Source organism: Arachis stenosperma, chromosome 7, assembly GCF_014773155.1.
Source record: "Arachis stenosperma cultivar V10309 chromosome 7, arast.V10309.gnm1.PFL2, whole genome shotgun sequence".
Lineage (NCBI taxonomy): Eukaryota > Viridiplantae > Streptophyta > Magnoliopsida > Fabales > Fabaceae > Arachis > Arachis stenosperma.
Window position 1 is genome coordinate 40549133 of NC_080383.1, and position 19554 is coordinate 40568686.

A 19554-nucleotide genomic window follows, 5' to 3' on the forward strand; every position below is an offset into this window, starting at 1 on the left:
TTTGAGTAGAATTCCTGAACCATGTTTTTACCCACCTTTGTCTCAGGATTAGCTAGAATTTCCCAGCCTCTATTTCAAATTTGCTCTTGGATCTCCGGATATTCGTCTTCTTTCAGATTGAATTTAACTTCCAGGATCACTGATTTTAGACCCATTATTTTGTGATAATGGTCCGAATGTTCCTTGGTTAAGAACCTCTCTTGATTCCAAAGTGATTTTGGATTATTCTCTTTCTTGCCTCTTGAAGTGGTTTGTTTTCCCTTAGGAGCCATGATCTTAGTGAGTCTTAGCTCAGTGATCACGTAAAGCAAACCAAACTTAGAGGTTTGCTTGTCCTCAAGTAAAAGAAAGGAAAGGAGAGGAGAAAGAGGAGAGCCAAATTCGAATTGTAGAGGAGAGGGGTTGGCCGAATGTTAATTTAAAAGGAAGGGGTGGGTTCGAAAATTTTTGAAAAAGATATGATAGAAGATATGATTTGTAAAAGGTAAGTATAAAATATAAAAGATGTAATTTTAAAATTGAAAAGATATGAGTGAATTTTGAAAAAGATAAATTTAAATTGGAAAAGATATTATGATGAGTTGAAAAAGATTTGAAAAGATATTAAAAAGAAAGATGGGTTTTGCAAAAAATTTGAAAAGAAATAAAAAAGATATATGAGTTTTGAAAAAAAAGATTTGAAAAGAGGAAAAGATTTTTAGGATTAAGAGTTATTTTTGAAATTTGAAATTAAAAGATGAGGATTTGTAATATGTTTATGCAAGAAATTATGGATGAAAACATGAAAAAATAAAAAAAATTGGGTTAGAAAACAAAACTACCTCCCATCCACGTTCTTGGCGTTAAACGCCCAGGAGTTGCTTGTTTTGGGCATTTAACGACCATTTGCTGCTTGTTTTGGGCGTTTAACGCCCAGCCAGGTACCCTGGTTGGCGTTAAACGCCAGAAAGTCTTTATCACTGGGCATTTTTCTAAGCGCCCAGGATGCTGCAGTTCTGGCGTTAAACACCCAGAATGGCACCTATTCTGGCATTTAACACCCAGAAAGATATCCTTACTGGTGTTAAACGCCGAGAATGGTGCCCATTCTGGCGTTTAACGCCCAAAAGTGCCTCTTACTGGCGTTTTCGTGCCAGTGAGCTTCTTTTCTCTGCTCTCTGCTCTGAATCCTTCTGTAACTCTATGAACTCCTGTAAATGAGAATTAGTTATGATGATAATTTATTAAACTCCTATAATTATTATTTAAATAACAAATAAACTACAGTAATGGCTGGGTTGCCTCCCAACAAGCGCTTTTTTATTGTCTTTAGCTGGACCTTACTAAGCTTTAATCTAGTCTCAGTTTTGAGTATTCTTGCTCAAAATTGCTTTCAAGATAATGTTTGACTCTCTGTCCATTAACAATGAACTTTTTGTCAGAATCAATATCCCGAAGCTCTACATATCCATATGGTGACACACCTGTAATAACATATGGTCTTCTCCACCAGAATTTTAGTTTCCCAGGGAATAGCCTGAGCCTTGAGGTAAATAGCAGAACCTTTTGTCCTGGCTCAAAGACTCTTGATGATAGGTTCTTATCATGCCATCTCTTTGCTTTCTCCTTGTAAATTTTGGCATTTTCAAAAGCATTGAGTCTGAATTCCTCTAGCTCATTCACTTGGAGCAATCTTTTCTCTCCAGCTAATTTGGCATCAAGGTTTAGGAATCTGGTTGCCTAGTAGGCTTTATGTTCCAGTTCCACGGGCAGGTGACAGGCCTTTCATACACAAGCTGGTATGGAGAGGTTCCTATAGGAGTCTTGAATGCTACTCTGTATGCCCATAGAGCATCATCCAAGCTCTTTGCCCAATCCTTTCTACGGGCAATTACAGTCCATTCCAGGATTCTTTTTAGTTCTCTATTAGAGACTTCAGCTTTTCCATTGGTCTATGGATGATATGGAGTTGCCACCTTGTGGTTGATTCCATATCGGACCATGGCAGTATAAAGCTGTTTATTGCAGAAATAAGTGCCTCCATCACTGATTAGTGCTCTTGGGACACCAAATCTGCTAAAAACTATATGTTTCTGGAGGAACTTTAGTACTATCTTAGTATCGTTAGTGGGTATTGCAATTGCCTCCACCCATTTAGATACATAGTCTACTGCCACCAGAATATAAGTGTTTGAGTAAGATGGTGGGAAAGGCCCCATGAAGTCAATACCCCATACATCAAACAGCTCAATCTCTAAGATTCCTTGTTGAGGCATAGCATAACCATGAGGCAGATTACCAGCTCACTGGCAACTGTCACATTTACGTACAAATTCTCGGGAGTCTCTATAGATTGTAGGCCAGTAGAAGCCACATTAGAGGACTTTGGTGGCTGTTCGCTCACCTCCGAAATGTCCTCCATATTGTGATCCATGGCAATACCATAGGATTTTTTGCGCCTCTTCTCTAGGCACGCACGTACGAATTATTTCGTCTGAGCATCTCTTAAAGAGATATGGTTCATCCCACAAGTAGTACTTCACATCAGAAAGTAATTTTTTCTTTTGTTGCCTACTGTACTCCTTGGGAATGAATCTTGCAGCTTTATAGTTTTCAATGTCTGCAAACCATGGCACTTCCTGAATGACAAAGAGTTACTCATCCGGAAAGGTTTCAGAGATCTCAGTGAGGGGGAGAGACATTCCATCTACTAGATCTATCCGGGACAGGTGATCTGCTACTTGATTCTCTATCCCTTTTCTGTCTCTTATTTCTATATCAAACTCTTGCAGAAGCAACACCCATCTTATGAGCTTGGGTTTTGAATCCTGCTTTGTAAGTAGATATTTAAAAGCAGCATGGTCAGTGTACACAATCACCTTTGATCCTACCAAATAGGATATAAACTTGTCAATGGCATAAACCACTACAAGCAATTCCTTTTCCATAGTTGTGTAATTTTTCTGCGTGTTATTTAGAACATGGCTGGCATAGTAAATGATGTGCAGAAGCTTGTCATGCCTCTGTCCCAATACTGCACCAATAGCATGGTCACTGGCATCACACATTAGTTCAAATGGTAATGTCCAGTCCGGTGCAGAAATGATAGGCGCTATGAACAACTTAGCCTTCAGAGTCTCAAAGGCTTGCAAACACTCTGTGTTAAAGACAAATGGTGTATCAGTAGCTAGCAGATTACTTAGAGGTTTTGCAATTTTTGAAAAATCCTTTATAAACCTCCTGTAGAATCCTGCATGTCCCAGAAAACTTCTGATTGCCTTTACATTGGTGGGTGGTGGTAATTTTTTGATTACCTCCACCTTAGCTTGATCCACCTCTATGCCTTTATTCAAAATTTTATGCCCAAGGACAATTCCTTCAGTCACCATAAAGTGACATTTTTCCCTGTTTAAAACTAGGTTAGTCTCTTGGCATCTTTTCAGAACAAGTGCTAGATGATCAAGACAAGAGCTGAATGAGTCTCCAAATACTGATAAGTCATCCATGAAGACTTCTAGAAAATTTTCCACCACATCAGAGAAGATAGAGAGCATGCATCTCTGAAAGGTTGTCGGTGCATTACACAGACCAAATGGCATCCTTCTATAGGCAAATACTCCAGATAGACATGTGAATGTTGTTTTCTCTTGATCCTGAGGATCTACTGTAATTTAGTTGTAGCCTGAGTAGCCATCCAGAAAGTAGTAATAGTCATGACCTGCTAGCCTTTCTAGCATTTGGTCTATAAATGGTAAAGGAAAATGATTCTTTCCGGTGGCTGTATTGAGTCTTTTGTAGTCAATACATATCGCCACCCTGTAACTGTTCTTATAGGAACCAGTTCATTTTTTTCATTATGAACCACTATCATGCCTCCTTTTTTGGGTACAACTTGGACAGGGCTCACCTAGGGGCTATCAGAAATGGGATAAATAATCCCAGCCTCTAGTAATTTAATGACCTCTTTCTGCACCACCTCCTTCATGGCTGGATTCAGCCGCCTTTGTGGTTGAACCACTGGTTTGGAATTATCCTCTAGTAGGATCTTATTCATGTATCTGGCTGGGCTAATGCCCTTGAGATCACTAATGGACCACCCAAGAGCTGTCTTGTGTGTCCTTAGTACCTGAATTAGTGCTTCCTCTTCTTGTGGCTCTAAGGCAGAGCTTATGATTACAGGAAAAGTTTCACCTTCTCCCAGAAATGCATATTTCAGGGATGGTGGTAGTGGTTTGAGCTCGGGTTTAGGAGGTTTCTCCTCTTCCTGAGGAATTTTTAGATGTTCTTTTATTTCCTCTGGTACTTCCAAATCAAACTGGACATCTTTAAAGATATCCTCTAGCTCTGATTCGAGACTCTCAGCCATACTGATCTCCTGTACCAGGAAGTCAATAATATCAAAACGCATGCAGTCTTTTGATGTGTCTGGGTGCTTCATTGCTTCAATAGCATTCAGCCTAAACTCATCCTCATTAACTCTCAGGGTTACTTCCCCTTTTTGAATGTCAATGAGGGTTCATCCAGTTGCTAGGAAAGGTCTTCCTAGAATGAGAGTTGCACTCTTGTGCTCCTCCATTTCCAGCACTACAAAATCAGTGGGAAAGGCGAAATGGCCCAACTGTGACAATTATGTCTTCAATCATGCCTGATGGATATTTAATGGAGCCATCAGCAAGTTGAACATATCCTGGTTGGTTTGACTTCTTCAGTCAAGCCAAGCTTTCTGATAGTGGATGCAGGGATTAGGTTGATACTTGCCCCAAGATTTCATAGAGCTATCTTGGTACAGGTACCCTCTAATGTGCATGGTATCATACAGCTTCCAGGATCCTTAAGCTTCTCTGGTAAGCTCTTCAAAACGATTGCGCTGCATTCTTCAATGAGAAAAACTTTTTCAGTTTCTCTCCAATCCTTCTTATGACTTAAGATCTCTTTCATGAACTTAGCATAAGAGGGTATTTGCTCAAGTGCCTCTGCAAATAGAATCTTGATTTCAAGATTCCTGAGATAGTATGTAAAGTGGGCAAATTGTTTATCCTATTCCGCTTGGTGGAGTTTCTGAGGATAAGGTATTTTGGCTTTGTATTCTTCAACCTTGGTTGCCGCTGGTTTATTTCCTATAGAGGTAGGTTGAGAAGCCTTCTTGAGGGAGTTATCATAAGCACTTGCAAGTGTCTGACCCCTCATAGGCGTTTGAATACCAAGATCGGGGGCTGGATTGGCATTTAACGCCAGATTCCCTCCCTTTTCTGGTGTTTGAACACCAGAACAGAACATGGGTTGGGCATTTAACACCAATTTTTCTCCTTTTTCTGGCGTTTGAACGCCAGAATTGGGCATTCACTAGGCGTTTAACACCAGTTTTTCACCTCTTTCTGGTGTTTGAATGCTAGAATCATTCCTCTCTGGGCTCTTACTGTCCTCAGAGGGATTTTGGGTAGCAGTATGCTCATCCTCTATTATTTGTTCTTTTCTTGACTTTCTACTGCTTTGAGTTGAGGTATTCAATATTTTTCCACTCCTTAATTGGACTGCTTGGCACTCTTCTGCTATCTGTTTTGATAACTACTGTCTTGTCTGGTCAAGTTGTGCTTCCATGTTCCTGTTAGCATCCTTAGTGTCTTGTAACATCTCTTTAAATTCTGTCAACTGTTCTGTCAGATAACATAATTGCTGATTGATTTTAGCAACTTGTTCTAGAGGACTAAGTTCAGTGAATACTGCCTTAGCCTCTTCTTTTATAGAGGACTCACTACTTAAGTACAGATGCTGATTTCTAGCAACTGTATCAATGAGCTCTTAAGCCTCTTCAATTATTTTTTTCATGTGTATAGATCCACCAGCTGAGTGGTCTAGAGATATCTGAGCTTTTGCTGTAAGCCCGTAGTAGAAGATGTCTAACTGCACCCATTCTGAAAATATTTCAGAGGGGCATTTCCTTAGCATCTCTCTGTACCCCTCCCAGGCGTTGTAAAGGGATTCATTATCCTCTTGTTTAAAACCTTGGATGTCCAGCCTTAGCTGTGTCATCCTCTTAGGAGTGAAATATTGATTTAGGAATTTGTCTGACAACTATTTCCATGTTCTTATGCTAGGTTTAGGTTGGTTATTTAACCACCTCTTAGCTTGGTCTTTTACAGCAAATGGAAACAGTAATAATCTGTAGACATCCTGATCTACTTCCTTATCATGTACTATGTCAGCAATTTGTAAGAACTGTGCCAGAAACTGAGTAGGTTCTTCCTGTGGAAGACCGAAATACTGGCAAATTTGCTGCACCATGATAACGAGCTGAGAATTCAACTCAAAACTACTGATTCCGATGGAGGGTATACAGATACTACTCCCATATGAAGCAGTAGTGTAATTAGCATATGACCCCAGAGTCCTTCTGGACTGTTCATTTCCACTTAGGTCCATGATGGAGAAAAGGAGATGATGTGGATTTATTTTATTTATTTTATTTTATTTATTTATTGAAAACCTTTTTTTCGAAATAATAAAATAAAATAAATAATAAAAAAATAAATAAAATAAATAAACAAAATATTTGAAAATATTTTATGAGGACTTTCGAAAAAGTGAGGAGAGAGAAAGTGGTTAGGATGTTTTTGAAAAAGATATGGTTTTAGAAATTTTAAAAGGATATGACTTGAAAAATTTTGACCAAGTCAACTCAAGGGATTCGAAAATTATGAGCAATTAAAGGAAAGGATATTTTTTTTTGAATTTTATGAGGAAAGAGAAAAACACACAAAAGACACAAGACTTAAAATTTTTATATCTAATGCCCCTTATTTTTCGAAAATTTTTGAGGGAAAATACCAAGGAACACCAAACTTAAAAATTTTAAGATCAAAACACAAAGAATACTCAAGAACACCTTGAAGACTCACAAGAACAACAAGAACAAAACTCAAAGACTCAAGAACACAAAAAAGAACACCAAACTTAAAACTTTTAGAAAACTAAAAATAAATTTTTGAAAATTAAAGAAAAATAACAAGAGAACACCAAACTTAAAATTTGGCAAAAGATTTAATCAAAGAAAAATTATTTTTGAAAAAGTTTTAAAAGGAAGATACCCAATCACCAAGAACACAAGCACAACACTCTAGTCAACTGACCTATAAATTTAACGTGTTTTAAAAAGGTATTTAATATATATAATTTTTTTTTGAATACTGATAATTTGAAAATGCACAAGAAAAACAAAAAAAGACACAAAACAAGAAAAACTAAAGATCAAACAAGAAAAATAGCAAGAACGACTTGAAGATCAAGCAGGAACAATGAACACAAACTCGAAAATTTAAAGGAAAATAAAAACATGCAATTGACACCAAACTTAAAATATGAAACTAAACTCAAACAAAAGACTCAAAGAAAAATTAAAAACTAATGGAGAAAAATAATATTTTTGAAAGATTTTTTAAAAGGAATAATGAAATATGCAATCCTAGTGACTCTAAATCAAAAAGATAAAATTTTCCTAATCTAAGTAACAAGATAAACCGTCAGTTGTTCAAACTCGAACAATCCCAGGCAACGGTGCCAAAAACTTGGTGCACGAAAATTACACTGACACTATGTAATTCCGTAAAACTAACCAACAAGTGTAGGGTCGTCCAAGTAATACCTTATGTGAGTAAGGGTCGATCCCACGGAGATTGCCGGCTTGAAGCAAGCTATGGTTATCTTATTATTCTTAGTCAGAATATCAATAGTGGTTCTTAGTTTTAATTGTGAAAAGTGAAAGAGCATGAAATGAATACGTGTTACGCAGTAATGGAGAATGGGTTGGAGTTTTGGAGATGCTCTGTCCTTTGAATTTCTGCTTTCCTACTGTCTTCTTCTTCACGCACGCAGGTCTCTTTCCATGGCAAGTTGTATGTTGGTGGATCACCGTTGTCAATGGCTACCAGCCGTCTTCTCAGTGAAAAGGGTCTATGTACATGGCTAATCATATGTTGGTTCTCACTAATGTTGGAATAGGATCCATTGATCCTTTTGTGTCTGTCACCACGCCCAACATTCATGAGTTTGAAGCTCGTCGCAGTCATCCCTTCCCGGATTCAACTCGGAATACCACAGACAAGGTTTAGACTTTTCATATCTCAAAAATGCTGCCAAATGATTCTAGCTTATACCACGAAGACTTTGATCTCACGGATTTGAATGCTCTTTTGTCAGGAGAGGTAATCAAACTCGTGAGCCAGGAACCCAAGAGACATACATTCAATCTAAGGTAGAACGGAAGTGGTTGTCAGGCACGCATTCATAGGTTGAGAATGGTGATGAGTGTTACGGATCATCACATTCATCATGTTGAAGTGCGAATGAATATCTTAGAATAGAAACAAGCGTGATTGAATAGAAAATAGAAATAATTGCATTAATTCATCGAGACACAGCAGAGCTCCTCACCCCCAACCATGGAGTTTAGAGACTCATGCCATCAAAGATACAAATTCAGATGTAAAATGTCATGAGGTACAAAATAAATCTCTAAAAGTAGTTTTTATACTCAACTAGTAACCTAGGTTTACAGAAAATGAGTAAACTAAGATAGATAGTGCAGAAATCCACTTCCTGGGCCCACTTGGTGTGTGTTGGGGCTGAGCATTGAAGCTTTCACGTGTAGAGGCCTTCCTTGGAGTTGAACGCCAGTTTGTAACTTGTTTCTGGAGTTTGACTCTAGCTTGCAACTTGTTTCTGGCGTTTGACGCCAGAATAGGGCAAAAAGCTGGCGTTGAACGCCAGTTTGCGTCATCTAAACTCGAGAAAAGTATATAATATTATCTATTGCTGAAAATCCCTGGATGTCTACTTTCCAACGCAATTGAGAGCGCGCCATTTGGGTTTCTATTGCTCCAAAAATTCCATTTCGAGTGCAGGGAGGTCAGAATCCAACAGTATCAACAGTCCTTTATCAGCCTCTGAATCAAATTTTTGCTCAGGTCCCTCAATTTCAACTAGAAAATACCTGAAATCACAGAAAAACACACAAACTCATAGCAAAGTCCAGAAATGTGATTTTTGTATAAAAACTAATAAAAATATACTAAAAAGTAGCTAGATTCTACTAAAAACTATATGAAAATATCCCCAAAAAGAGTATAAAATATCCGCTCATCATGCAGCAATTTCTTAACTTATTTGTGCTTAACACATTATTCACTATAGACACTTGGCTCACATTTCTTCTTAGAACATTGATGCCCAGCACCTCTTTAGGCTACTAAATGTCTTGCAACTAGGTTGCTCTTGATAATGGATTTTCGGTTGGTAATCCCGGGTTCGTTAACCCAAGTTACCAAGTGATAAAGCACTCCATAGAACCTAATCATCCAAGCAGATCCTAGTGCAAAAACACCACAGGCATTTGTTCTAAGGTTCAAGCTATTGATGTCTAGCTTTATTCTTTCTTTCTTTTGTTTTTGCTGCCACTGTTGGCTTTTCTTTTTCTTTCTATTTGTTTTTCTTTCAACCAAGGATTTTTATTTGCTAAGATTCATAGACAGTAAGCTAATTTTTACTTAGAAAGAAAACAATCTATTCTTTTATTCATTATGAGTGAGCTACCACATAATCAAACACACATACCACCACTTACCATTATTTCAAACCTTGCTAACAAGGAACTATCCCACTTTTTGTTCAAACATTTCTTTTATTTAATTGGAAAAACTCAGGGGATAAGACAAGCATTTAGTCAAGTGAAAGTGAATACACACAAGCACACAGTTAAGCTAGCATACTTATTTCAACTAGAACACTCAAGATGCAAACTGACTTAAACTAAAAGTTACTACCAACTAAACAAACATTTTCTTTCTTTATTAGATGTGATAAGCAAGGAGCGGGTCTACCTTTTATTTGTCTTCCTTTTTGTCTTTCTTTTTCTTCTCACTTGCTTGCTTACTAGTTTCTCCCTTGCCCTTGCCTTTTAGCCTTTGCCAGAATCCAGCTTTCTTCATTGTCTCTTCTACCCTGTTCTCCAGGCGTATTACTTTGTCTACTTCTCTTTCACTTCTTACTTTGAAGTATTCATCATAAGTTGGGAATGCTGGTTCCATGTTGTATAGATGATCCGCAATGTAGCTTAACTTGACCTGGCCATTTATGTTATAATCAACTTGAACTCCATACCTTGCATCATGAAGGGTTGTGAATTCCTTGAGAGCTCTCATATTCTCCACTTGTAGTTGGGCCAACTGGTTGAATGATTCTTGAAATTGTGAAGCTTGTTCCTGTTGCATAACTAAGGATCTTGATTCATAGTCTCTTTGTTGACTTATCATCCTCAACTGAAGCTCCTCTTGTCTTTGTTGAGCTCTCATGTATTGTGAATGGAACGATTCCTACTTCTCTTGAATTTCCATGTACTATTCTGATAACCTTTCAATTGCTTCTTGCATCCGAACCATGTCCATATTGTTTTGTGGTTGAAATTATTGTTGTTCTCCTTGTTCTTCCTGTGGTTCTTCTTCCTCCCTTGGTTCTTTTCTTCTTCTCCTTCTTTGTGGCCTTCGACTTTGTTGTGCCTCAGTGAAAATCATCATCCTTTCGAAGGTTATAGGCATGCCTGGATTCAACCATTTTGGTTGTCAAGATGGTCTAAGAGAAATTGAATTCATGTTAGAGCAACAATTATTATTCATATTAAAAACATTAAAGACAAGAAAACTAAATCATGGGTTGCCTCCCATGGAGCGTTCTTTTATTGTCACTAGCTTGATATTTTCTCATCATCAGGGTGGTTGATGATTGTGATGCCTCAATTTGTCTCCTCTCACTGTTAGCTTTCTTCCAGTGCCTTGATGTTCAATATCTGCATGCTCCAGTGAGAGTATCCTGTTGATAGTATAGTAATCATCAGCCTGTTGTTCTGTTCCCAACTGTTGGTAAACCAGTTGCACTTTATCTCCCTTTGAGAATCCCTCAGTTGGGATCTTTTTATTTTTTCACCCTTTTGGAGTCTTTTTTCTTGCTTTTATTCCCTTTTTTTGTTGATCCTTCTCCTTTGACAGTAGGCTGCATTTTGGGATCTATCTTTTTAGTGGCCAACACCACATTTTTCTCTTGCTTTCCCTCATCATTCTGTACAGTTTTATTTCCCTTTTGTTCTGCTTTGTTGCTTGTTTCTTGCTTTGGGAGGGAATTGATGAGTGTCTTATTGGTTTCTTCCTTCCACTGCAAGTCTTCCTTGTCAACCTCTATACAACTTTTTTTTCAGCAATAGTTTGTGTCTCTAGAAAGACATTCAAAGTGATGCTTTCATCATGTACCCTTAGGGTAAGCGCTCCTTGTTCAACATCTATTATGGCCCTTGCTATGGCCAGGAAGGGTCTTCCTAAGATATAGAATCACTCCCTTCTTCTCCTAGATCCAGGATCACAAAGTCCGCTGGAAATATGAATGCCCCTACTTGGACCAGAAGATTTTTGATCACTCTTCTGGAGAATACCAATGATTTATCCACGAGTTCTAGTGACATTTGTGTAGGCTTTACCTTCTCTATGCACAGCCTTCTCATCATGGAATAGGGAATTAGATTGATGCTTGCTCCTAAGTCACATAATGCTTTATCAATAGTTATGTTGCCAATGGTACAAGGTAGGAAGAAGCTCCCAGGGTCATTGAGTTTTGGTGGGAGGCCCCTTTGAATTACAACACTACATTCTTCAGTGAAAAGCTCTATTTCTTTCTCATGCCAACTTCTCTTTTTGTTGATAAGCTCCTTCAAGAACTTTGCATATAGAGGCATCTGTTCTAATGCTATAGCCAGTGGAGTATTAATCTCCAATTTCTTGAAGATTTCAAGGAATTTGGGGAAGTGTTGATCCTTGGTTTCCTTGTTGAACCTTTGGGGATATGGCAGCGGAGGTGTGAAAGCTTTCACTTCTTGCCTTTGTTCTTCAGTTGGTTCTTCGATTACTTGCTTTCCTTTCCTTGAATCTTGTGGCTGCTCATCTTTCTCTTTAAGCTTCTCTGGAGTTTGCTTGCTTGCTGTCAACTCTTTATTATTGCTAGCTTCATCTTTCTCAGCTGGCTTCTTGTCATTTTCCACAGGCTTTTTGATGGTTTCTTTGTTATTCACCAAGATCCTTCCACTGCTTAATTGAATAGCTTTGCATTCCTCTTTAGGATTCGGAATGGTGTCACTTGGGAGTAAGCTTGTTGGCCTTTCAATCATAACTTGCTTGGACAGTTGTCCAATTTGCCTTTCTAAGTTACACAGTGAGGCTTCATGATTCTTGCTTGTCATATCCTAATACTTCATCAGCTTTTCCATCAGCATCTCCAGGTTGGAGATTCTTTGAGTGTCTTGTGGTGTTTGTGGTTGGTTATGACATGTTGAGGGTGGGTGATAATTTTTGTGGTTGGCGGTTTGGTTATCGGATGGATAATGGTTGGAATTGGGGTAATTGTTTTGGCATTTTCTATATGCATTTTGGTTATTATTTTGCTGGTTGTGGTTCTGGTTGTTTCTTGAGTTGTTTTAGCTTGAATTCCTTTGCCATGGCTGTTGGTTTTGATTTTGGCTATCTCCCCATCTGAGATTTAGGTGGTTCTTCCAGGAGGGGATGTAGGTGTCACCATAAACTTCCTTTGATCCAGAACCATGGTTGTGCACTGGTGCATGAAATTGCAATCACACTTTTGCAATTCTGCACAACTAACCAGCAAGTGCACTGGGTCGTCCAAGTAATACCTTATGTGAGTAAGGGTCGATCCCACGGAGATTGTCGGCTTGAAGCAAGCTATGGTTATCTTATAACTCTTAGTCAGGATATTGGTGCACGAAATTGCAATCACACTTTCGCAATCCCACACAACTAACCAGCAAGTGCACTGGGTCGTCCAAGTAATAAACCTTACGCGAGTAAGGGTCGATCCCACGGAGATTGGTGGTATGAAGCAAGCTATGGTCACCTTGTAAATCTCAGTCAGGCAGACTCAAATGGGTATGGTGATGAACGAAAATAACACAAAGATAAAGATAGAGATACTTATGTATATCATTGGTGAGAGCTTCAGATAAGCGTATGAAGATGCCTTCCCTTCCGTCTCTCTGCTTTCCTACTGTCTTCATCCAATCCTTCTTACTCCTTTCCATGGCAAGCTCATGTAGGGTTTCACCGTTGTCAATGGCTACCTCCCATCCTCTCATTGGAAATACGTCCCTGATGCTCTGTCACAGCATAGGCTAACCATCTGTCGGTTCTCAATCAGGCCGGAATAGAATCCAGTGATTCTTTTGTGTCTGTCACTAACGCCCCGCCCTCAGGAGTTTGAAGCACGTCACAGTCATTCAATCATTGAATCCTACTTAGAATACCACAGACAAGGTTAGACCTTCCGGATTCTCTTGAATGCCGCCATCAGTTCTTGCCTATACCACGAAGACTCTGATCTCACGGAATGGCTGGCTCGTTTGTCAGGCGAGCACTCGGTTGTCAGGCGATCAACCATGCATCATGCAATCAGAAATCCAAGAGATATTCACTAAGCCTCAAATGCTTGTAGAACAAGAATGGTTGTCAGTCACCTTGCTCATGAGTGAGAATGATGATGAGTGTCAATCATCACCTTCATCAAGTTGAAGAACAAGTGATATCTTGGACAAAGAACAAGCGGAATTGAATAGAAGAACAATAGTAATTGCATTAATACTCGAGGTACAGCAGAGCTCCACACCTTAATCTATGGTGTGTAGAAACTCCACCGTTGAAAATACATAAGAACAAGGTCTAGGCATGGCCGTATGGCCAGCCTCCCAAATGATCTAAGAACTAGATGTCCAGAGATGAAAATATAATAGTAAAAGGTCCTATTTATAGAAAACTAGTAGCCTAAGGTGTACAAAGATGAGTAAATGACATAAAAATCCACTTCCGGGCCCACTTGGTGTGTGCTTGGGCTGAGCAATGAAGCATTTTCGTGTAGAGACTCTCCTTGGAGTTAAACGCCAGCTTTTATGCCAGTTTGGGCGTTTAACTCCCAATTAGGTGCCAGTTCCGGCGTTTAACGCTGGAATTTCTGTAGGTGACTTTGAACGCCGGTTTGGGCCATCAAATCTTGGGCAAAGTATGGACTATCATATATTGCGGGAAAGCCCAGAATGTCTACTTTCCAACGCCGTTGAGAGCGCGCCAATTGGGCTTCTGTAGCTCCAGAAAATCCACTTCGAGTGCAGGGAGGTCAGAATCCAACAGCATCTGCAGTCCTTTTCAGTCTCTGAATCAGATTTTTGCTCAGATCCCTCAATTTCAGCCAGAAAATACCTGAAATCACAGAAAAACACACAAACTCATAGTAAAGTCCAGAAAAGTGAATTTTAACTAAAAACTAATAAAAATATAATAAAAACTAACTAAAAGATACTAGAAACATACTAAAAACAATGCCAAAAAGCGTACAAATTATCCGCTCATCACAACACCAAACTTAAATTGTTGCTTGTCCCCAAGCAACTGAAAATCAAATAAGATAAAAAGAAGAGAATATACTATAGACTCCAAATTATCAATGAAACTAAGCTCCAAATTAGATGAGCGGGACTAGTAGCTTTTTGCCTCCGAACAGTTTTGGCATCTCACTTTATCCTTTGAGATTCAGAATGATTGGCTTCTTTAGGAACTCAGAATCCAGATAGTGTTATTGATTCTCCTAGTTAAGTATGAGGATTCTTGAACACAGCTACTTTATGAGTCTTGGCCGTGTCCCAAAGCACTCTGTCTTCCAGTATTACCACCGGATACATACATGCCACAGACACATAATTGGGTGAACCTTTTCAGATTGTGACCTAGCTTTGCTAAAGTCCCCAATTAGAGGTGTCCAAGGTTCTTAAGCACACTCTTTTTTCCTTGGATCACAACTTTATTTCTTTCTTTTTCTTTCTTTTTTTTTCTTTTTCTCTTTCTCCCCTTTTTGTCGTTTTTCTCTTTCTCTCTTTTTTTTTTTCGTATTCACTGCTTTTTCTTGCTTCAAGAATCATTTTTATGATTTTTCAGATCCTCAGTAACATGTTTCCTTTTTCATCATTCTTTCAAGAGCCAACAATTTTAACATTCATGAACCACAAATTCAAAAGACATATGCACTGTTCAAGCATACATTCAGAGAACAAAAGCCTTGCCACCACATCAAACTAATTAAGCTAGTTTTAAAGATGAATTTAAAATCCTGTACTTCTTGTTCTTTTGTAATAAAAACAGTTTTCATTTAAGAAAGGTGATGGATTCATATTCATAGCTTTAAGGCATAGACATTAAGACACTAATGATCATAAGACATAAACATGGATAAACATAAGCATAAAAATTCGAAAAACAGAAAAATAAAGAACAAGGAGATTAAAGAACGGGTCCACCTCAGTGATGGCGGCTTGTTCTTCCTCTTGAAGGTCTTATGGAGTGCTTGAGCTCCTCAATGTCTCTTCCTTGTCTTTGTTGCTCATCTCTCATGATTCTTTGATCTTCTCTAATTTCATGGAGGAGGATGGCATGTTCTTGGTGCTCCACCCTTAGTTGTCCCATGTTGGAACTCAATTCTCCTAGGGAGGTGTTTAGTTGCTCCCAATAGTCTTGTGGAGGAAAGTGCATCCCTTGAGGTATCTCAGGGATCTCATGATGAGAGGGGTCTCTTGTTTGCTCCATCTTCTTCTTAGTGATGGGCTTGAGGTCATGCCTTCTCAGTTGAACCGGCTTTGGATGCCATAAATGGTTATGGAAAAACAAAAAGCAATGCTTTTACCACACCAAACTTAAAAGGTTTGCTCGTCCTCGAGCAAAAGAAGAAAGAGGAGAGTAGAAGAAGAAATGGAGAAGAGGGAGATGGCTTTGTGGTTTGGCCAAAAGGGGAAGAAGTAGTGGTTTGAATTTGGATGGTGAGGTAAGTGGGGTTTTATGGAGGTGAGTGGTGAAGAGAAAGATGGGATTTGATAGGTGAGGGGTTTGTGGCCTTAGGTGTCAAGGAAAAGTCATCCCTGCACCAAATGGCAATTAAAATCACGTTTTGTGCCAAATCTAGCGTTAAACGCCGGGCTGGTGCCCATTTCTGGCGTTTAACGCCAGGTTCTTGCCCTTTCCTGGCGTTTAACGCCAGTCTGGTGCCCCTTTCTGGCGTTAAACGCCCAGAATGGTGCCAGACTGGGCGTTAAACGCCCAACTGCTAGCCTCACTGGCGTTTAAACGCCAGTGAGTTCTTCCTCTAGGGTGTGCTGTTTTTCTTCCTATTTTTCATTCTGTTTTTGCTTTTTCAATGGATTTTGTGACTTCTTATGATCATCAACCTACAAAATAACAAAAGAAAATATATAAAATATAATCATTGGGTTGCCTCCCAACAAGCGCTTCTTTAATGTCAGTAGCTTGACAGAGGGCTCTCATGGAGCCTCACAGATACTCAGAGCAATGTTGGAACCTCCCAACACCAAACTTAGAGTTTGAATGTGGGGGTTCAACACCAAACTTAGAGTTTGGTTGTGGCCTCCCAACACCAAACTTAGAGTTTGACTGTGGGGGCTCTGTTTGTCTCTGATTTGAGAGAAGCTCTTCATGCTTCTTCTCCATGATGACAGAGGGGTATCCTTGAGCCTTAAACACAAAGGATTCTTCATTCACTTGAATGATCAGTTCACCTTTATCAACATCAATCACAGCCTTTGCTGTGGCTAGGAAAGGTCTGCCAAGGATGATGGTTTCATCCATGCATTTCCCAGTCTCTAGGACTATGAAATCAGTAGGGATGTAATGGTCTTCAATCTTAACCAAAACATTCTCTACAAGTCCATAAGCTTGTTTTCTTGAGTTGTCTGCCATCTCTAGTGAGATTTTTGCAGCTTGTACCTCAAAGATCCTTAGCTTCTCCATTACTGAGAGAGGCATGAGGTTCACACTTGACCCTAAGTCACACAGAGCCTTCTTGAAGGTCATGGTGCCTATGGTACAAGGTATGGAAAACTTCCCAGGATCTTGTCTCTTTTGAGGTAATTTCTGCCTAGACAAGTCATCCAGTTCTTTGGTGAGCAAAGGGGGTTCATCCTCCCAAGTCTCATTTCCAAATAACTTGTCATTTAGCTTCATGATTGCTCCAAGGTATTTAGCAACTTGCTCTTCAGTGACATACTCATCCTCTTCAGAGGAGGAATACTCATCAGGGCTCATGAAAGGCAGAAGTAATTCCAATGGAATCTCTATGGTCTCATTTTGAGCCTCAGATTCCCATGGTTCCTCATTGGGGAACTCAGAGGAGGTCAGTGCACGCCCATTGAGGTCTTCCTCAGTGGCGTTCACTTCCTCTCCCTCCTCTCCAAATTCGGCCATGGTTATGGCTTTGCACTCTCCTTTTGGATTTTCTTCTATATTACTTGGGAGAGTACTAGGAGGGAGTTCAGTAACTTTCTTGCTCAGCTGTCCCACTTGTGCTTCCAAATTCCTAATGGAAGACCTTATTTCAGTCATGAAACTTTGAGTGGTTTTGATTAGATCAGAGACCATGGTTGCTAAGTCAGAGGGGTTTTGCTTAGAATTCTCTGTCTGTTGCTGAGAAGATGATGGAAAAGGCTTGCCATTGCTAAACCTGTTTCTTCCACCATTATTGTTATTGAAACCTTGTTGAGGTCTCTCTTGATTCTTCCATGAGAAATTTGAATGATTTCTCCATGAAGAATTATAGGTGTTTCCATAGGGTTCTCCTATGTAATTCACCTCTTCCATTGAAGGGTTCTCAGGATCATAAGCTTCTTCCTTAGATGAAGCATCCTTAGTACTGCTTGGTGCATTTTGCATTCCAGACAGACTTTGAGAGATCAAATTGACTTGTTGAGTCAATATTTTATTCTGAGCCAAAATGGCATTCAGAGCATCAATCTCAAGAACTCCTTTCTTCTGACTTGTACCATTGTTCACAGGATTCCTTTCAGAAGTGTACATGAATTGGTTATTTGCAACCATTTCAATGAGCTCTTGAGCCTCTGTAGGCGTCTTCTTCAGATGAAGAGATCCTCCAGCAGAGCTATCCAAAGACATCTTGGATAGTTCAGAGAGACCATCATAGAAAATACCTATGATGCTCCATTCAGAAAGCATGTCTGAGGGACACTTTCTGATTAATTGTTTGTATCTTTCCCAAGCTTCATAGAGGAATTCTCCATCCTTCTGTCTGAAGGTTTGGACTTCCACTCTAAGCTTACTCAATTTTTGAGGTGGAAAGAACTTTGCCAAGAAGGCATTGACTAGCTTTTCCCAAGAGTCCAGGCTTTCTTTAGGTTGTGAGTCCAACCATATTCTAGCTCTGTCTCTTACAGCAAAAGGGAATAGCATCAGTCTGTAAACCTCAGGGTCAACCCCATTAGTCTTGACTGTGTCACAGATTTGCAAGAACTCAGCTAAGAACTGATGAGGATCTTCCAATGGAAGTCCATGGAACTTGCAATTCTGTTGCATTAGAGAAACTAATTGAGGCTTAAGCTCAAAGTTGTTTGCTCCAATGGCAGGGATAGAGATGCTTCTCCCATAGAAGTCGGGAGTAGGTGCAGTAAAGTCACCCAGCACCTTCCTTGCATTGTTGGCATTGTTGTTGTTTTCGGCTGCCATGGGTTCTTCTTCTTTGAAGAATTCGGTCAGGTCCTCCACAGAGAGTTGTGCCTTAGCTTCTCTTAGCTTTCCCTTCAAAGTCCTTTCAGGTTCAGGGTCAGCTTCAACAAGAATGCCTTTGTCTTTGTTCCTGCTCATATGAAAGAGAAGAGAACAAGAAAATATGGAATCCTCTATGTCACAGTATAGAGATTCCTTGAGGTGTCAGAGGAAAAGAAAAATGGAAGACAGAGGTAGAAAATTCGAACTTATCAAAGAAGATGGAGTTCGAATTTCGTAAATAGAAGGATGTGAGAAGAAGGGAAGTAATTTTCGAAAATTAAGTAAAAGATTTTGAAAACATTTTGAAAAACACTTAATTGATTTTTGAAAATAAGAGTGGAGAAGAAATCAAGTGATTTTTGAAAAAGATTTTGAAATTAGAAATAAAAAAGATTTGATTGAAAACTATTTTGAAAAAGATGTGATTAAAAAGATTTGATTGAAAAGTTATGGTTTTAAAAAGATATGATTGAAAAGATATGATTTGAAAACAATTTTAAAAAGATTTGATTTTAAAAATTAATGAATTGCCTAACAAGAAAAGATATGATTCAAACATTAAACCTTTCTCAACAAAAAAGGCAACATACTTAAAATGTTCAATCAAATCATTAATTGTTAGTAAGTATCTTTGAAAAAGGAAAGAAATTGATTTTGAAAACATTTGATTGAAAAGATATGATTTGAAAAAGATTTGATTTTGAAAAACTTTGAAAACTTGAAAAAAATTGATTTTGAAAACAAAATCCTCCCCCTTGTGCCATCCTGGCGTTAAACGCCCAGAATGGTGCACATTCTGGCGTTTAACACCCAAACTACTACCCTTTTCGGCGTTAAATGCCCAGCCAGGCACCCTGGCTGGCGTTTAAACGCCAGTCTGTCTTCTTCACTGGGCATTTTTGAATGCCCAATTTTTTCTGTATAA

General features: G+C 39.0%; 1 non-coding gene across 1 annotated transcript; it reads left to right on the forward strand.

Annotated features, from left to right (window-relative positions):
* Nucleotides 1-18074: 18074 nt before the first annotated feature.
* On the forward strand, nucleotides 18075-18182 carry LOC130942707 (small nucleolar RNA R71). The gene has a single exon (XR_009071268.1). It is a non-coding gene; the product is annotated as a small nucleolar RNA R71 (small nucleolar RNA).
* The last annotated feature ends 1372 nt before the right edge of the window (nucleotides 18183-19554 follow it).